At 55.2% G+C, this 18,511-nt stretch overlaps 1 long non-coding RNA gene across 1 annotated transcript in view; it reads right to left on the reverse strand.

Moving 5' to 3' along the window:
* Positions 1–1,513: 1,513 nt before the first annotated feature.
* LOC121042270 (uncharacterized) overlaps positions 1,514–18,511 on the reverse strand; it is a 70,945-nt gene continuing 53,947 nt past the window's right edge. The window contains exon 4 of the long non-coding RNA XR_005796061.1: positions 1,514–1,557. This is a non-coding gene — a long non-coding RNA (uncharacterized LOC121042270). The remainder of the gene's footprint in view (positions 1,558–18,511) is intronic.

Genomic DNA, 18,511 nt, shown 5'->3' on the forward strand with positions numbered 1-18,511 from the left:
AGAGGGTGAGAGGCCACTGAGGCTGAGGGAGGGGAGGGGTCCCAGGGGACACCATGAGATCAAGCCCCATTGGGCTGAGGAGACCAGACTGCGACCACGGGAGGGCAGGACAGGCAGCTCTGGGAGGAGAGCTGAGTCACAGGTGTAGAAGAGCGACTCCTCACCACGGAAAGGGTGCGAGGGGCGAGCAGGGCCGCACGGCGTTGGCTGCTGTGTCACGTCTGTGTTCTTTAAGGGACAAGGGCAAGGCCACCGACCGACGCAGCTGAATGTGACCTCCCTGGAAGGTGTTACCTGCCCCGCGGGCTGCGTTTTGTCGCTCTCTGTCCCACGGACATCACTAACAAGACACAACTGAATTAAGTTTAATACCAATCATATAATAACCTCAATCTAAAGGCAGAAGCCACGGCAGGAAGGCAGGTCATTTGTTGGTCTTTGTCTCCTTAAAAGTCCCTTCTTCTGGTGTTATTAATGCGTTGGAAATGGTTAGCTGTACCCCTTGGAGCAAAGCTGTTAATAACAGGTGAGCAGAAGACTTGGGAATTCACTCATTGCGTCCCTCCACCGAATTCGCCCCTTTAAAAGCCTCAGGAGGCCAGGGATAATTAAAGAACATTAATTAAAATTCTAAAGAACGAAAAAGGGCAACCCGCAGGAGGGACAATGGAACAGCATCAAAGAGATGTGATGTGACAAAAATAGGAGCGATCACCATGCGTTAAAGCCCCAGGAGGGTGCGAGCCCAGCTGGAGGCTTTCCAGGAAAGCTGTGGACTGCAGCCCCTCGGGGCAGCGAGGCACCGTGGGGCAGGAAGGAAGGGTCCCCTGGGTGCTCACAGGTCTCCTCTCTGTCTCCACAGACATCTGGGAGGTCCATGGCCTCTGTAGATCATAATTAAACATTCCCCCAGGATTACCTTCAGAAATTTCTATGAATACAGAATGTACCACTGCCTCGCGGTTTTACTATGCTGCTGCGTAGTCTCTGTGTTTGGGCTTTTAGTTAAAAAGAAGGAAATCTAGCACCTTGCTAACTAACAGAACGGTTCTCTCACGCAAATGTCTCCAGCTCCCCCTCTATCAGATTGAGAAATAGGGCACTGAAGCCACTGTCAGTGGTGGCCTGTGCCAGTGCAAGGGGCCGTGGATGAAGGAACCCCGGGGTGGAGGTGTGCGGGCCACATGTGACCGAAGGGAGCCTGACACGAGTCCCCCTCCCAGAGATAACGAATGCTGCCGACTTGTTGCATATCGCCCCAGAGATCATCCATGTGCGTTTAGGCAAGTACGTGCACAAATCTACATTTTTTACAGACAGTAATGTATATGCCATCCATACAACTTTTTGTTTTCACTTACAAGTCTATCTTAGGAGGGGCGCCTGGGGGGCTCAGTCGGTTGAGTGTCCAACTTCAGCTCAGGACATGATCTCGCGGTCCGTGGGTTCGAGCCCCGCGTCAGGCTCTGTGCCGACAGCTCGGAGCCTGGAGCCTGTTTCGGATTCTGTGTCTCCCTCTCTCTCTGCCCCTCCCCTGCTTGCACTCTGTCTCTCTCTCTCTCTCTCTCTCTCTCTCAAAAGTAAATAAAAATTAAAAACTATCTATCTATCTATCTATCTATCTATCTATCTATCTATCTTAGAGACCTTCCACACCACGTGGTGCCGAGCTGCCCTCCCTGGGGATCTATGGGAGGATTCCCTTGTATGCACCTCATTTGTTGAACGGGTCCTCAGTTAGGTGTCTACTCTTTGTTACGGTCCGTGCCGAATAAATAACCTCGTACAAGGCTCAGTTTCACGTGCAAATACATTTAGAGGACAACTTGTTATAAATGGAGGTGCTGGGGAAGGAGTATTTAAAACGAAGTTAAAAATAGCATCTACTTCCTCGAGTGGTTTTAGGATTGCAGCTTTTGTGCCTAAATCGTACTAAAAGATTGACAAATCGCTGTTGTTTTAGAAGGCAGGCGCTGTGCTGGGCCCCGGAGGGAGCGGGAGCAGAAGTTCCCAAACAAAAGCGGATTCATAGCCCCTCCCTTAAATGCTTCACGTCCAGCGGGGACCTATTCTCTTCAGCAGAGCACACGAGTAAATGCTATCTTGGGCATACACACAGAATTCTAATAAGCACGGAGGGGAGACGGATAAATTCTAAATGGAGAAGTTTTTACAAGAAGTGCAGCTTACGAGCTGGGTTTTGAGCTTGAGGAGGGTCTAAACAGGCAGGAGAGGGCAGAGGCAACATTCCAGATGGAGAGGATTATGGAAAGACCAAGCACCCTGAAATGACTCTCTGAACACTAGAATTCTTGGACGTGAAGTTATTTAGGAACCACTGTCTGTCCGGATAAACCTCAAGCATGTGCTTCACTGGCAAACCTTTCATCACTTTGATTAAAAAAAAAAAAAAAATCAGGCAAGGACTGGCCAGACGGGACTTAAATAGGGTAAATGTCGGTGTGGAGCATGGGCTGGCTTCTTGTCATGGAAGGTGAGCTGGGGACGTAGGAGTCCGGGAGCTGGGACGTTCTTAAAGCTCCTGCATATGGAGGACTGACACCCCCTGCCACAGTCCCTGAGAAATCACAGCACAGCCTGACCCCTGGCATGTCCTTCTAGAATCAGAGAGAACAGTGACCACCAGGCGGCTTCCAGAAGACATCAATATTTCATCTAAGTATTGCAGCCACCGTATCCGTTTTTGCTGATAACGGTTTCTTCCTGGGGAATAGAGGCCGATGGCTTACGCTCCACACCTTGACTTACAAACGTGAGGGCGCTGCGGGGTCTAGCCTGCTCTCGGTGCTGTCGCCAGGGAGGTTTACAAAGGACACCTGCCACTTGCAAGGTTCTTTGAAGGTCCCAGAGGCCTCTGTACTGACCGCTGCCCTCTGTGGATGTGTCCTGAAGTATCTCCGAGGCGGGGCTGAGTGAGACCAGCCCCTGAGAAAAGCCAACCAGGACCTCACGCTGGTTTCCTGCTGCTGCCACAAAGGTTTCCTCCAGTCCTGTTACGTGAGGAGTAACAGGTCTCAAAAGATGTGAGACTTTTCGTGCAGTAAGAGAACATTTACGGATTTTATGAGCCGGAAACTCATTCCCTATAGAGTAACTGTTGGGGCCATTTTATAAACGTCTGAGGTCGGCCCTGCTGACATATCATTCAAGCCGCACATCTCAGGCGGACCCTCTGATTCCTCCCTGTTTAATCTCCTGGTCCCTGCGTCCCTGCCGCGCGCATTCGTCACAAGCCTCAGTCATTGCTACCTCTGCAGCCTTGCACCTGCATCGTCTTCACTTTTCTCACTGCCGCCACCTGCGCTTGACCTCATCCCCCCTTCCCTGCACCGCTGCAGCAACCGCCTGGCCAGCCCGTCAGGCCTCATCCCTCCCCACGCGGTTGAAGGAGTCCAGGGACGGCACCCCAAAATACACAGCTTCGGCGTATGGATTATTTGGAGCTAAAGGCATTCGAGAAACAGCCAGATGCGGGAAGGGCCCTTGAGCCTCCTTTTTATTCCTGGAAGCAGGAGGTGACGTCCCCACGGGGAGAATGTCCCCCGTCCCCACACCAGAGGAGAGGAACGCTCTTCCTCAAGGCTGAGAAGCTGACAAGAGAGTTCTGCACAAACAGACCGTGTTAAAACAATCCTGTTGTCCTTTCGCCTCCCTGCAGAGCTCGGCCACCTTCCCCCCGAAGGCCTCTCTCTGGAAGAGGAAAGCCATTTTGTCTGCGGGCGCCCTTGCTGGGGGAGCTGGCAGCTCGGGGGCTTTTCTCCGGGTCCCCCAAGCGCCGGGAGTAGGGGGAAGGCTGCAGAGCCAGCCTCAGACGCAGACCCCACACCATTCTGTCCGGGGGACACGCTCGAGCCTCCAGGCGAGGACCCCAACTCTCCAGCCGGCCGGCAGTACCCCGCATGGTTTGGCCCCACCATCTGTGGCCTCGTCACAGGTCCCCCCTCCCCTGGCCGCTCCCCAGACACACCGATCACCCGGCCGCCCTGGAGTCCACGGCGAGCTGGACCACGTCGCTTCTTCACCCCCGCTGCCGACTCTGCCTGGGGTCCGCTTCCTCTCCCCCCCCCCCCCCCGTCCCCGCTCCAGCCCCAGCTCCCGCTGGCACTCCCTGGACACCCCCAGGCCGGCATCAACCACAGCCACACCTGCACCCGGGCCTCGGGCCTCGGGGGGGCCTCTCCCTCCAGGCCCGGCCTATCTCCATGGGAATGGAGTTCCAGAAGGCAGAGTTTAAAGCCTCTTCAGAAATACGCAAAGTTTAATGCACAGAGTTCTGGGAAATTCTCCCACTTGCTGGTGCCATAATTCGTGTGCTCAACGGTCCCAGTTTGCCTGGCTGTGAAACGGCGGTCTGAGCGAAGAAAGTGATGTCCCATTCTGCGTTGTATGGAATGAAACCATCCCGACTTCCTCCTTAGCACGGCAGGTGCACAGGCCAGCGTGCGTCCAGCACAAACCGTTCCGTTTTAGTCTGTGCGGCACGGTCGCTGAGACCTTGTTTACGAAACACAGTGACATCATCCTACTGGAATGACATACACGAAGTATAAATAGGTAATACCGAGGTCCTGAAAGTATGGGGAAAAAGAGCAAAAAAAAAAAACATTCCCCTGAATCCAACCCCCCGCAAAAGTCACAATTCGTGTCAGGTGTTTATACAGAAGAGATCGTGCTTCTTGCGTTACTTAAGTAAAAAAAAGATATTTAGGAGCGCCCAGGTGGCTCAGTGGGTTAAGCGTCCAACTTCGGCTCAGATCATGATCTCGCGGTCTGTGAGTTCGAGCTCCACGTCGGGCTCTGTGCTGACAGCTCAGAGCCTGGAGCCTGCTTCGGATTCTGGGTCTCCCTCTCTCTCTGCCCCTCCCCCACTCATGCCCCCCCCAAATAAATAAACATTAAAAAAGATATTTACTGTAATTTTACTTGTACTTAACAGAACAAAGAGGAATTGGCAAGAAACCGAAGAAATTCCCGAACTTCACGTGAACGTTTCTTCAGCACAAGAGATCTTCATTCCTAAAAGCTCCCACTGAAATTAGGGAAATTTTAGCTAAAAATGGAAGGGGTGGGAGTCACGGGTTTTTAACTCTACGTTTGAGTCTTGGCCCAGCACGGGAACCCATTTGCTCACGCACTGAGCACTTAGCACCCACGAGACCGTCCAGGCGCCGGCACCGCGACACGGAAAAATCGAAATACGATGCCAGCGGGAGCCGGTGCCGGGCAGGGAAATAAAGCAGGGTGACGCGTAGCCGGGGCCAACGAGGATGACACGCCCTGGAGAGCTGCTCTGGGGACGAGAGAGGGAGCCCGCACGGGGCGAGGGGGTGACCATGAGAACAGGGGTGGAGGAGTGTTCCGGGCGGAGGATGGCAGGGCGGACGCCCACGGCTGGGCCGGATCAGTGTAGCAGCCGCAGTGAGGGCAGGGGGCCTGAGCGAGCGGCGGGAGGGGTGAGGGGGGAAGCTGCAGGTCGGCAGAGCCTTCCGAGCCCGGGGAGGCAGTCAGACTGTAGTCACAGGAAAAGAGAAGCCCCTGGAAGGTCCTGAGCACAGCGGTGACGCGACCTCTTGGAGGGGGCTGCTCTGACTGATAGGTGGCGATAGCCTGGGTCGGGCTCAGGCGGAGCGGAGGCAGGGAGGCCGGTCAGCCGGGTGCCGCGGTCGTCCGGAGGAGAGAGGACGGGGGTGTGGGCCAGGTGGGGCAGGTGGCGAGGTGCCAGAGCCGGTTCACCTTCTGAAGGCGGCACCAGAAGGCCCGCTGGCTGGTGAACGTGGGGCTCGTGTTAGCTCCCGAGGGCCCCGGGAGCAAGCAGGACCTGACGGGCTGGGTGGCTCCACAGCGGAATGTATTCCGGGAGGCCGGAAGTCCAACGTCGGCGGGGTCTCGGCCCGGCCACGCTCCCCTGAAACCCGCAGGGAGTCCTTCCTTGCCGTTCCCGGCTTCTGGTGCTTTGCCAGGAAGTTCCGACACCCCCTGACTGCAGCCCCTGCCTTGGTGATCACATGGCACCTGCTGTGTCTGCCTTCACGCTGTGTCTTCTTAAGAGGGATGAGGGCTGGGGCGCCTGGGTGGCGCAGTCGGTTGAGCGTCCGACTTCGGCCAGGTCACGATCTCGCGGTCCGTGAGTTCGAACCCCGCGTCGGGCTCTGGGCTGATGGCTCAGAGCCTGGAGCCTGTTTCCGATTCTGTGTCTCCCTCTCTCTCTGCCCCTCCCCCGTTCATGCTCTGTCTCTCTCTGTCCCCAAAATAAATAAACGTTGAAAAAAAAATTAAAATAAAAAAAAAAAAAAAGAGGGATGAGGGGCCTCTACTCCAACGGACTCCTACGTCTTCTGAGGTCCTGAGAGGTAGGACTTTAACAGGAGGGGCGGGAGGAAGGCACGATTCACTCACGGCAGGGTGTGAAAGAAAGGGGGGGAGTTGAGAGAGACGTCTCGGTTTTGACCCGAAGAGTAGAGCGAATCGTTGCGCTTTGAAGATGGGGGGGGAGAATGGATGGAGAGCGACGCGACCAGATTTGGGGGAAGAAGTAAATAAAGATTGTGTGGCAAACGTTGTGCATGAGGCATCTGTAGACTCTTGAGTTGGGGGCCCAGAGGGGACAGTTGTATTCTGAGATTAGGAGATGGGAGCAGAATGGGCCGGGGATCGTTGGCACAGACAGGGCCTCAGAGCCAAGGAGCCGGCGCGGTGGCTGAGGGAGTGGACGCAGACGGAAGAGGGCAGAAACCTACGGGACGGCACCGGGGGCACCGTGCCGTGTAGAGGTGGGGAAGAGGAGGACCCGCTAAGAGGACGGAGACAGAGCTGGCGGTGGGGGAAGAGGAAACCAGAGAGCACAGAGTCTGGAATCCAAGCAAGGGCGCGTGTTGCGAGCGAGGGCGTCAACAACCACCGGGTGATCAAAGGGTCCAGTAAGGGGAGGATCTGGGCCGACCACTGGGTTTAACGCGTACGTCACCCCTGACCTTGACAACAGGAGTTCTGGTTGAGTGGCCATTAGATCTCAAGAGAACCATTAAGATCTTAAGTGTAGAGACACCTTAAAGATGTTTTCGCCTGTAGATGAGCAGATAAACGAGGCGACAATCGGAGGGCGGCGTGGGGTCCAGGAAGAGTTATTTTTTACCTGGGAGACGCTGTGGTATGGATAAGTGGTGACGGGCATGGTTCAGCGGAGGGGAAAATTGTTCTGGAAGGAGAGAGATGATAATTACAGGAGCAAAGTTTGCAAGTAGGACAGAGGGTTTGGAATCCAGGGTGCAAAGAAAAAAGCCGGCCGTGGGCGGAACTGGGAGCGCTTATCCTTTAGGAAAGAAGGGAAGAGAACGTACTGTGGGCACGTGTTAGCAGATGCGCAGACCTGGGAGTGGAAAATGAGGAGGCTCTACCCTGATTACTTCTACTGTCTTTCCTTTTTGAAAAGTAAGACCAGTCGCTTAGATTGACAAAGCCACGGGGTTGGGTTGGGAATGGGGTTTGGGAAGAAAGGTGATAGAGTCACCCAGGAGCATGGGCAGAGGAACCGACCAGAACAGTGGGGACGGCTGCCGGCCGGGCGGTCCTACATTTAGAACAAGACCCTGGAGCACACTCGGGCTTCTCCCTGGTCGCATTCAGCTGCTTAGCCCCGGTGGAAAGTGAGCCGATGACCGCCCATAACCAGATTAGTCGAGTATGACGGAGGGAGTCAGGGTGAGGTTGTCCTGTCGGCTGAGGTTGTCCCTTGTCAAGGGACAAGGTTAAGTAAGTTAGCTGTTGTAAAGTTGAACCTTGGAATCCGTGGGACGTCCAGATGCAGGTAAACGAAAGAGGCAGAGTTGATGAGTAGAGGTCCTTCCAGGGTCAAAGATCTTTCTAGAAGTAGGGGAAGAGTCTAGGAAGACCAGAGGTGGTGGTAGACACTGAGTGAGGGTTTTGGAAGTGGTGTGGTTACTGGCGACCGGCGGCAGTGTGTCGGAGGAAAAGACCCTGGGAGGAGAGGAGAGGAGAGGAGAGGAGAGGAGAGGAGAGGAGAGGAGAGGAGACAGAGGCTCCCGGACGAGAGGTCCACACGGTGTGGACTGGAGGACGGCCCGTAAACCACTGCTAACCTACCAATGACTGACGGTCAGAAGGGAATGACCATGAAGGCTGGTCCTCAGTGCTACAAGGAGGGCTAAGGGGTATTTGCGGAAGGAGCTGGAAGGTTTCAGGAGAGGGGAGAGCGACGGTCAGGTGGCCCCAACGGAAAGCCAAGGACGCCAGCTCCTTCGCCCAGTCCTAGGACGTAAGAGCGGCCGGCTCTGCTCCCTCCCACCCAGCCCTTCTCCCACACCTGCTCGGCGGCCTCGTGGCCTGTCCACAGCCGAGCACAGGACAAAAGGGAATTAAAGTCCTCTGGCTGGTACTTTTGTGGCACGTGGAGGCTCCTCCGGGTTTCTTGGAGTTTGGGAAACTGAGAAACTCCCACTGAAGATGTCTTTCCTCTGGAAATGACCCCAGCCCCTGAAACCTGGCATCCGGAGATGGACCTCGTACATTCTCCCTGTCTGAGCCCCGCGCCCCCCCCGCCCCCACCGTCCACCTGCTGACTCTCGCAGACAAAGTCCCTGAGTCCAAGTCCACATTCCCTGCCGGTTCCCTCCCACGGGACCGCATCTGCCCTGCGGATGGTGACCCTGTCCCCAAGGCAGCCCTCCTAGGCGGGCTCTGCTTTCTGCTTGCCTTCTAGGTCACCAACCAGAGCCCCCTGCCAGGCCCGGGGTCCAGCCAGCCTGCTCTAGACCGGGGGTAGGGGCGTCTCAGAGCACCGTCCCCTCCTCACGTCCGAGGCCCGAGGGGGCAAAAGCCACAGCACTGCAGCCACCTCCGCCCCCCACGCCCACGTGTACACCCCCCAGGGGGCTGGTGTGTGATGGGCAAGAGCACCTGTTTGTGGGCACTCCCTCCAAAGCTCTGCAAAGGGCGTCGGCACGCAACCTTCAAGCGCGGGGAAACTGCTCTTGTGTCCTTCGCTTCGGGGACAGAGTCTGGTCAACGCTGGGCCACGTGAGATGAGCACACTGCCTGCTTCACAGCCAGCTGGCAAGCCGGGTCTGGTCGGCGACACTGGGGTTGCTTTTCCAAGGTCTGCACATCCCGTGTTTGCTTCTGGGCTGTGATTCCCACAGTACAAGAACCATCGGTCCTTTCCCCCTTACAGTCTTTTGCATTCCTCAGTGTTCTGGGGTCGTTTGAAAACGTCTCAGTCGGCTGGACTGCACCGTCAGATGGGATTTTGTTCAGCCCACTCAGGCATGGCCCAGAAACCCCTGGTCAGGTGCGCACGAGACCGCTTGACCGTTACGCAGCGGATCACGCTCCCGGATCACATTTTCCGTTGTTCACAGCTTCACAGATCTCGTGCTGTTGGCTCCTGTCCTTTACCGTGGACCCTTCTGTTGTGAACGGGCTGCCTGGACTTCACAGCTGGGCATTCACTGCCGCGTCTTCCCCAGAAAAGCCCGTGCGTGCTGCAATCCTCATCTGAGTACTTCCGTACGCGCTCCCCCTACTTGACGCTGGCGTGAAATTCCCGGGTCAGACACTTCCCCCTGGACTTCGGACATTGTTCCACGCGATGCTGGCCTTGCACACGGCCATGAGGATGTCTGGGGACGGCCACGTCCTTCCCTTACAGGCATCTGGCTGTTTTTGCTCAGGCTCCTGAGGGACGGTTCTGTCTTGTCCTCTTTTATTTATTTATTTATTTTTTAATTTTTTTTTTCAACGTTTATTTATTTTTGGGATAGAGAGAGAGACAGAGCATGAACGGGGGAGGGGCAGAGAGAGAGGGAGACACAGAATCGGAAACAGGCTCCAGGCTCTGAGCCATCAGCCCAGAGCCTGACGCGGGGCTCGAACTCACGGACCGCGAGATCGTGACCTGGCTGAAGTCGGACGCTTAACCGATTGCGCCACCCAGGCGCCCCTGTCTTGTCCTCTTTTAAACGTCTGTAGAGCAACAGCCCGCACTTAGCCAATTCTCACCGTCTACACCGACGTCCTGTCATTCGCCATCATTCTGTGCCCGTTTTCCCTGGAACGTGGCGGGTTCTTTCAAGCTGCCTGTGAGGGTTTTACTCATTCTGGGGAGATTTTTCTTCAGTCACATCTCTGGCCACTCTTCTGTGTGTCCTTGGCTTCTGTGTCATTTCTTCCCTGTTTTCTGGCACACGGTTTACTTTATGCAGGTGCATCTTTACTGATCGTTGATAGCTGTCTGTCCTTCTTAAATTGTTTACGTCTTGATCCTTCTCTTTCTTCGCTCAGGCCCTTCTCCTGTGTTGGCAGTTTGGTTTCCACCCTTGTCTATGCCAGTCCTCAATCATCCTGGCTTATTTAGCGATTAGTCGTTTTGGGTTCTCTGCACTGTACCCTTCCATCCCGATCTGTTTTTAAAATTCTGCTGGAGGGACGCCTGGGCGGCTCAGTCAGTTAAGCCTCCACTGCAGCTCAGGTCATGATCTCGCGGTTCATGGGTTCAAGCCCCGCGTCGGGCTCTGTGCTGACAGCTCGGAGCCTGGAGCCTGCTTTGGATGCTGTGTCTCCCTCCTTCTCTGCTCCTCCCCTGCTCACACTCTGTCTCTGTCTGTCTCTCAAAAATAAATACACATTAAACAAATTTAAAAACAAAGAAGAAACATTGTGGGAAAAAGCGGGAGCGGGAAAGGAGTCAGGGTCAGTGGGTGTTCCCAACGAAGACAGACTCCTTGAACGGGATGTTGTATACTCTCACCCGGCCTCACAGATTTCCTGTTGGAAACGTTTTTCTTGGTTATTTGTTTCAGGAGGGCAATAAAGCTTGCCATTATGCAGAACCCTCCTCCAACAGTTTAAAGGGGGGGGGGCGGGGACACAGGGTTTGCACTGAGGCAGCCCCGGGGGGGGACCTTCAGTCCATAATCACAGCAGCACCCCCGCCCCCCAGACAACAGCACACATTACTCCCCCAGCCTGGCCCTGCGGCTCCATCACCGGGGCCCTCAGCATTTCCTGCCACGGGGACACGGCCTCCCCCCACCTGTGACCTCTTCTCAGACACCTGCTTCCCCAGGGACAGGTCTCAGGCCTCAGGCCTCAGGACAAAGCTGACAGAGACGTCACGCGCTCAACTCCCTGTCTAACTGCTTTCCCTCCAACTCTGTTTCTGAGAACCCGTCATATGCCAGACGCAGTTCTAAGGACGGGGGGGTGGGGGGGTGGGGGCGGGTACACCAGGGAAGAAGTGCGCCCACTTGCATCAAGCTGGAATTCTTTGTGGGGAGAGAGGCCCTGAGGAGGTAAACAAAGAAATAGGAGAGCTCCGGACGGTGAGCTGGGCTGGGAAGGACATAACACAGGGCGATGAGACAGGGAGGGAGACGCGTCTCTGCAGAGATGACGACTGAGCTGTGACCCGAATGTTGGACACAAGCAGGTGCCCAGGGGTCCGGAAGAAGAGTGCTCCGTGCGGAGGATACGGGAGCGCAAAGGCCCTGCGGCTGTCTGAGAACTAGAAAGCAGGCTGGCGTTAAGTCCCGCAAGCTGATGAAAGGGAGGGTTGTGCACTTTAAGGGCAGAGAGGCGCACAAGGGCAAGGTCACGTCATCTCATAAAGGGCAGTGTTTCTCGATCTTTCCTCCCCCCACCCCCCAGCTCTCTCATACTCACAGAGGCTGCTCACAGGAGGCGGATGGGGACAGGGCCACGCAGACACATAGATTTAGACCTCTCCTGTGAGGGGCAGCGCTGGCTCGGGGGGGGGGGCGCCGTGGGGCGCTCACAGTGGGGCGGGAGAGGAGCCGATACGTGACCGTCGCTAACAAGCAGCACGATGTCCCAGCTCCCCACGCGGCTCAGAACCTCAGCTGCGGGTACAGCCCTGGCGGCAGCCGGTTTAAGACTCCAGTGTTGATCCGTGAACACTGATCCCATACTGACTAGGTGCCAGGCTAGCGTGGTCAGAGTCCCGCTAACCACCACGTGAGGCTTTGCCGGCCACACATGGTCTCTCACGCTCTGGAAAAACACAAAATCCGTTCTCGGCTTGAGGGCCGCGTACAGACAGGCCACAGGCTAGATTTTGCCGACGGGCCATAGTGTGCCAACCCCGGGACGTAAGGTGGACAGGACACATCCCTCCCTCGCATGTGCCCTAAATCCAGCGGGAAGACAGGACGTCAGAGTTTGGGGCGCTGGGGACGTGTCACAGCAGCGCGAGAGGACTCAGGGAGCCACTCAACCCCCCCCCCCCCCCGTCAGAGGACAGAGGAGCGCTTCCCGTGGTCACGCCTTCTGAGCCGTGCCTGGGGGCAGCCCGGTGAAAGGGGGGATGAGAAAAATCACAGGAGAAATTCAGAACAGCACATCCCTGCCTCACGTCTGGAACAAGGGCCCAGAGAGGCCGGCGGCTGAGACCGCAGAGGAGGGGGACCGTGGAAGGAGCCGCTGCCCAGCCCACAGGACGCCCCTGGCCACCAGCAGCCGGGCCTCGGCCAGGAGCGCTGCAGGCCGTGTCTGGGCTTAGCTGGCGAGAAGGCCACCGTGGCCAGGGCCGGATGCAGGGCTGGCGGTGGGGGCAGCAGCCCCGGGTTAGAAAGGTGACAGTGATTCCCCCAGTGGCTGTGTGTCCAGATCGGTGGCGAGGAGAGGATCCCCCGACAAGCCGGCCGTCTCCCACACCTGCTCTGTGGACTGTAGCCTTGGGCCTGGTCCCTGCACCTAGACTGTGGACGGGCCTGGGGTGTCACATGCCTCAGGGAAGGTCCACCTCCGAGGGAACGTGGAGACTTTCTAAGGGGTCTCTGGACACGGACACGGGTGGATCTGAGGGAGCCACCCCCCCACCTCTCCCATTCCCCCCCCCCCCTCCCCCCCGCCCCCTTCCCCCCGGCGGGCCGCGCCACGACCCCCACCCTCCGTGCTAAACTCCGTGTGCTCGGTTCCAGGGCTGCTGGGGCTCTCAGCAGCCCCCCTCCGCTCCCACTATAGGCCCGCCCCCAACCCCACCCCAACCCCCAGCCCCCAGGCCCCACCCTCGGGCTCCCTTTGGCCTCCACCCAGGCCTCACCCCAAAGCCCATTCCTGGGCCCCACCCTTGGTCCCCACCCTCTGTCCCTGGGCAGAGCCTCGCCCACCCTCACTCTCCGGAGTGTAAGGCCCCCCATCCCCCACAGGAGGAAAGCACCCCCCGCCAGGGCTCATCCCAGCACCACTGAGCCTGGGGAGGGGGGCACACAATGGCTTCAGGAAGGTGGCCTCGGTCAGAAGCTCTGACTTGGGCACAGCGCGGAGAGCCGGCAGGGAGCCCCCGCTCCTCGGTCCCCAGGCTGACCCCACAGGTCGCATCCTTGGAGGGATACTCACGCAACGGGAAAGAGAGTGGATGTGAGAATCTGCCTTTTCCCACCTGTCTACAGGGCAACCTCCCTACAGTCAGGTCTCTGCCCCTCGGCCTCCGGCCGCCCGCCCGTTCTGCAGGGACTGCGCACTGTCCCTGGTGCAGGTGAGGGATGCTCTTGTTTCCAGAGGAGAAACTCTCAAGGCCAAGGTCAGCAGGGAGGAGAGCGCCTGGGCACACGGCGGTCATGCGGAAGAATCTCCTGGCCTCTGGGTCACTCTGTCTGGGATGCGAGCAGGCCAGCAGCCATCAGGGGAAGGGGGCCGCCGTCCCACATGCCTCTGCGTGGGGTAACTTCCCCAGTCAAGCTCCGTGGCCCACGCCATTAGACATCCTGGAACTCGCTGAGACCCCCGTGCAAAGAGGTGGTGGCCCCAAGGGACCCCATGGCCCTGGCAGGCTGTAGTTATGGCCTTTTGGAGACGCAGGTAGGGCCAACTGGACAGCCCTGGGGACGGGACTCAGGACGCTTGGGAGGGAAGGGCTGTCGGCAGGAGGGCCAGGAACTGGGCAGGCTGGACCCAGGGGGTGGGCAGGAGAATCAGTGACCAGGGGGCTGCACTGTCTGACAGGGGACGCGGCCGGTGGGGGGAGGGGTGTCACCCCCTCCTCCACGGGTCACAGGTCACTCGGAACCCCCTCAACGTCGCCAACAGGACTGCAACAGCCTCACACTTTACAAACCAGCAGGGGCTCGGGAGGTCGGCTGCGTAGGCACGTGACAGCCCCTGAATCCCTCAGCCACACCACCGGGGGCGCCGTGCCAGAGGGGGGTGAGTGTTTGCATCAGTAGAGCCAGCAGCCCCCCTTCCCCCCTGCCGGTTACTGCAGGGAGAGCTGACCCGGGGCCCCCCCAGCACACACGGTTGTGCTGACCCCGGGAGAGCTGGGGACAGGGACAAGTCCCTCTCTGGAACTAAGAGGAGGAGCGGGTTCCAGGTCTGGGCCCAGTTCACTTGCGGGGGGGCCGAGCACTGGGGCCACAGACCAGCGGGCTAACCCCCCCTGGACGGAGGACATCCAGTAGGTGGTGACCAGGGAGGGACGAGGGTTGACTAACCAATTCGAGAGATTGGTAAGAAAACGCTGAGAAGACCATCAGGGAGCCAGAGAGAAAATCCTGCAGAGAGAAAGGCTGCAGGGATTCGGGGGGGGGGGGGGTCCCCGTCCCGCATGCGCCGCCCCCAGCCCGTAGACACAGAGGCGCTGTCACCCACCCAGAGCGGCTCGGACACACTGCCCACGCGCTCGGCAACAGGCCCCTCAGCCCACGGGGCACCAGAGCCGGGTCCACGGCCGTCACATCCTCGCATAAGACGTGTTCAGAATTTTCCACCTCCGACCAGAACAGAAGACTGTATCCTAAGCTCCAGACTGACGGGCACTTAGTGCTGGATGTCTCCCTCTACCCCCGACGGCCAGGGCGAGTTTGATTGTGCTGTCTCGGAAAACTAATGGGGCAGTTTCTCATCGTCGTATTTGACGCTGGTTTAATTATTCCCCAAAGCAGAAAACCCACACCTGATACCCACGTCCACCCACCCTCACCAGATTTATTTTGTAAACGTCCTCTTGCGCGCACACAGTGTCGCCCTGTTACAGATCCAGTCAAGAGAAACTGCCTGTTGATTTATGACTTTGTTCTGATAACATTATAAAAATGGATAAATTAATTACATTAGTTCTCATCATTTTAATCCTGACTTGACTGCTTTTATTATCTTTCCGCCAAGACGGGGCCCTAATTTTTTTCCAAGGAAACTTATAATAGTCCCTGAGATGCTTATTAGCATCATGTTTGATTGAATTGAAAAAAAAAATCAGATGTTTATCTTCACAGAGAGTAACAATGATTTAGCCGACTGGTTTTATGGTGTGGACTGTGTTCGCCGAAGAGATTGTAGAGCAGACGATTTACATGTACTTGATAAACAAAACATGGCTCCAAGGTTTCGATGAAAATACACCCAAAGCACATGATAATTACAAAGGATTATCTCAAAAAAGATGGTCTCAGCAAAAGTGGAAGGCTCATTAAGAGACACTCGAGGATCCTGCGAAAATACTGCTCAGTAAGACGAAAAGTGAACGACTGTTTGCCTTTAACAAAACTGAAAATAAACTTGGTGATCAACCAGTGGGATTTCTGGCCTCTAACTCGAAAGGTTAGGAAGTTGGGACCCAGAGACAGTAACGGAGCGAGGTTCTCTTCCCGTGCACTTTGACGTGGGGGTTTTCTCGGCATTTACGTCTACGAAAGGCAGAGCAGGGACAAAACCGCGCTCCACTTTCCACGTTCACACAGAGATGGGAAATGATTGGGAAAGATTCCTGTGCGTCTCATTAATAAACATGGTTCCAATAAAATAATTTCTATTTAATAATTATCAGTAAAAATTCCATATATGTTCTCACTTTTGATCATGTACTACTCATGGCTATAACTCGATACAGAGGACGTTTAAATACTGAAAACCTTATAGTCACAGGAAATAAAACAAACTTAAAGTTTTTAATTTCTAAGGCATAATCTTATTGTGGTTAATATGACAGAATGAACAATAAAAAACTTTCAGGTATGAAACAAAAGGAAAAAGACACATAAAAAAGCAGACTCTTCATTACAGAGAACACGCTGCTGGTCGGCAGAGGGCAGGTGCGGGGGGGGGGGGGCCGAAGCCGGGGGGGGGGATTTAGGAGGGCACCTGTTGTGATGAGAACCCAGGGATGCATGGAAGTGTCGGGGCACTCTGCTGCTGTGCACCTGAAACTAATATTACACTGTCTGTTAACTAACGGGAATTAAAATTAAAAAAAAAAAAAAAAAAAAAAAGAACTTCCAAGAATAAAACATGTGCATTAAGGTAAGATTTTGTGGGAGAACTGGACTGAAGGCGTGAATCCATGGGTAAAAGGAAAACACAACTTCGAACAGCTGGGGGGGAAAAGGAGTTGTTTATAGCAGTGGATGAAGGGGTCTCATGTCATTTAGATTCAATTAGACACAACTTTATTATTTTTTTTTAATGTTGTTTTATTTCTGAGAGAGAGAGAGGGAGACAGATGTGAGCTGCGGAGGGGCAGAGAGAGAGAGAGGGAGGCACAGAATCTGCATGAGGCTCCAGGCTCCGAGCTGTCAGCCCAGAGCCCGACGCGGGGCTCGAACTCACAAACCGTGAGATCATGACCTGAGCCGAAGTCGGACGCTTAACTGACTGAGCCACTCGGGGGCCCCGACACAACTTTAAACACGTCAGTTCTCTCCTTACAATTCTTACAGCATGTTGGAAATCATCGCCTTTGCAATTATTAAATAGAGGATTCAAAACTTTAGATATCAATCATCTAATGTGCTAAGTCATAGTTTTCCAGAAAGTTGTTGAGAAGTACATGAGCCAGAACGGGTGAAGACCCCTGTCCTACGCCATCAGGGCTTGGCGACCTTGCGGATCAAGCAGTCCACCCCTCCACACCACCAGGACACCGCCACAGACGAGGAAACAGCCCAGAGAGAGAGAGGGAGGGAGAGAGCCTCTCCCACCCACCCGCCGACCCCTTTACTCCTGCCGCAGGCACACGGTGAGCCAAGGCCACCGTGGGCAGAAGCTCCAGGCTGACCCCCTGTGTAGCGCCCGTCCCAACACTGTCAACAGCAACGGGTGCTGAGTGGCCAGCATCTACGGTGGACGCCTCCCTCGCCAAGCTTCAGTGCCCCCGTCTCTCTGGGTTTCCTCGGCATGCTGTGCCGCTCCCTCTCCAAAGAGTCACAGAGGGTTGACAGCCTTCTGCTGTTGCTAACTTATCAGAATCACAGAAGCCGCCGGAACCTGGGCAGACGTCAGGGACGGGGGTGGGGGGTGGGGGTGGGGGGAAGCAGGACTCAGGGGCGGGGCGCCGGGGCAGAAAGGGAGGCGCCAATCACACCTGCTCCAGGCCGGCCTCGGCCGAGCTACGTGACAGCTGTGGCCGGTCATGTGGCCGGAGGGTTCCGGAGTCTCCCTCGTTACCCAGGCTCTGTCACATGTGGTATCAGGTCTCTGGGTTCAGGAACAGACTCAGAACCACGGCAGTGACATCACACCGGCATCAAAAGGGACAGCGGGGAAGACAGACGATTTCCACCCGGAATAATGAAAGATTCACAGCTTCAAACCTGCAAAGGGGCGTAAGTCACACGCACTGAGAGCCAGGCTGCGATGGTGCAGCCACGGTGAAACTTGATTTTGCAATCTCAGGTATGAAAGCAATTGGATGTCATCACCACAGAGCGTGTTGCCCTCGGGTAATAACACTCGTAGCTTGACATTTTAAGGCTTGTGTCGTAAACCAAAAAAGGAAATGAAAACACTTGGAACTTGTAAGTCAAAAACAACGTTAACAGAACCCGCATTGGTTCCTAAGCCATTTAATTCAAGTTAAGCTGAGCATGGTATTTTGGAATCGTATTTTGCTATTATTTTATTTAAAACATCTATATTCACCAGAGAGGGATATGCAGAATAAAACAAAAATGACGCCACTCTAAATAATTTTGCTGACATTTTAGGAGCAAATTTTAAATATAGAGAATGCAAACACAAGCCATAGATGGGATGGAAAGATTTGCAGATCACTCTCTGACAAAGGATTTCTATCCAGAATATACACAGAATTGTCAGAACTTAACAATAAGAAACCTCAAAAAAAGTCTGTCTGGAGCTCAGTTAATCCCAATGTACTAATGGCATCTTCCTAAGTTTTGACAAATACACCACCATGATGAAATATGGTAACAACAGAAGAAACTGGGTGAGACGGACAAGGCAGTGCTCTCTTCCATTTCTGCACCTTTTCTAAATCTGAAGTTTGAGAAAACTCAACAGGAAGGAAGGAGGGAGGGAGAGAGAGAGAGGGAGAGAGAGAAAGAGAGACAGGGAGGGAGGGAGGGAGAGAGAGAGAAAGAAAGAAAGAAAGAAAGAAAGAAAGAAAGAAAGAAAGAAAGAAGGAAAGAAAGAAAGAAAAGAAAGAAAGAAAGAAAGAAAGAAAGAAAGAAAGAAAGAAAGAAAGAAAAGGAAGGAAGGAAAGAAAGAAGAAAAGGGAAAAGAA

This window comes from Herpailurus yagouaroundi, unplaced genomic scaffold (assembly GCF_014898765.1).
Source record: "Herpailurus yagouaroundi ecotype Mexico unplaced genomic scaffold, PumYag 185, whole genome shotgun sequence".
Classification (NCBI taxonomy): Eukaryota; Metazoa; Chordata; class Mammalia; order Carnivora; family Felidae; genus Herpailurus; species Herpailurus yagouaroundi.